The sequence below is a fragment of the Cynara cardunculus genome, assembly GCF_001531365.2.
Source record: "Cynara cardunculus var. scolymus isolate 2C chromosome LG 9, CcrdV1, whole genome shotgun sequence".
NCBI classification, from domain to species: domain Eukaryota; kingdom Viridiplantae; phylum Streptophyta; class Magnoliopsida; order Asterales; family Asteraceae; genus Cynara; species Cynara cardunculus.
This window is the reverse complement of record NC_037536.1, coordinates 16,925,140-16,926,814: the sequence shown is the minus strand read 5'-3', so window position 1 is coordinate 16,926,814 and position 1,675 is coordinate 16,925,140.

Here is a 1,675-nt window from a genome sequence, read left to right as displayed (position 1 = left end):
AATGCTATAATGGGTAAATTTTTCAAAGTACAATGTCCTAATAAAAAATAATTTGAAAGTACATTGCTGTAATAAGAAAAACTGAAAATACAATGCTATAATAAAGAAATTTATAAAAATAGATTGCTATTTTATGCATTTTGCCCTATATATATATTACTTGAAATTTAAAGTAAATTATGCATGAGTACAACTTATTAAGCTCCATATTAGAATTGTGTAATTAACTGTAGATCAATATAATCAAATACAAGATAAAATTCTCATTTTAGATATATCTAAAATATAATTAGAATAATTATTCAGTTTCTTGGTTGTTATTGGAAATCTTTTTGCTCATTTAAACGGGCTTGGAAGGCTCCAGCCTAACCTTGACTAATCTTACGAGGCCCTGAAGTAAACGGTTAGATAAAACTTGTCTGATGACCTTATAGTTGTGTATACTTGAACCGTTCATATCTGAAAAAAATAAAACCCATGATCTTATATGTTGAGTCGCCCTCAAGGTTTTGGCACCCTATGTTGGTGATGCACCTTTGATGACACCCATTTGTACGAGCTTTTACTGGTGGATTGGACCGTAGGAGTTTTAAGCCTTTAAAACACGATATTTTGGAGTTTTTATTGATCGATAAAAGATGTTGTAATTGCTGATGACCAAAATGCATTTAAGACCATCCAATTGTTGAGGAAATAGACCTGAAAACCACTTGTAATCAGGTCTAACATTAGGATCGTGACAATTCGCAAGGTTTTGAGGGATCTATCGGAGAAATTGTTTGAGGAGAAATCAAACTTTTTTTAGGTTGTTAACTTAGACACCCGATCAAAAAAATCATCTAGACACAAATATTGAATAACCTTCAAACTACATATACGTTGCGTTTCCGGTTTGACTCTAAACTGCATCAAACCGCACTATAAACACCCTAATTAATTTCTCAGTGCCATTGAGCACAAAGCTCAAAGATTTAAGTATGGCAAATGCAAAACTTAAGGCAGTAACCAAGAAACCACGGTTCTAATGATATGCGATCTTGATTCCATTGCCAAAGCAGTTGAGGTCGTCAAGGTTAATTAAGGGGTCATTTATCAAAACGCTTACCGATAAGATCCATCAACGTCACTTACCTTGTAGATAACATTCTCGGTCATCAAACTTGATTGCTGGTAAACACCATTTACTCGATAAGCGTTTACAACTGTTTGACAGCTGCTCAATGGTTTAGTGCAGAATGATTAATAGACTTTTATGATGAGGTGCAAAATGAAATATAGTTGTTTGACAATTCTTCAAAATGAAATTAGGGCGACTGAATGGTTAAGGAAGACGCAAGATACAAAATCATTCAGAGGGTTGTAGAACCATTAAGAGACAAACAAGATTGACCTCTTAGCGATTCATAGACTGACCTTTTAATAAAACTATTAAGAGGTAAAAAAACAACCCTAAGAATATTCTTATTTATTTACCGAGTAAGATTTTTAATGGGGAGTGCTAATGACACCCCCTTAATAGGGGGTGTTGAATATTGGGGAATTGTGTTGTCCTTTAAAAACTATAAGACATCAAATCGATTTAATAATATATTATATTTAATTATTATTATTATTATTTAATATATATATATATATATATATATATATATTAATAGCTCGATATGGTCAAGAATTC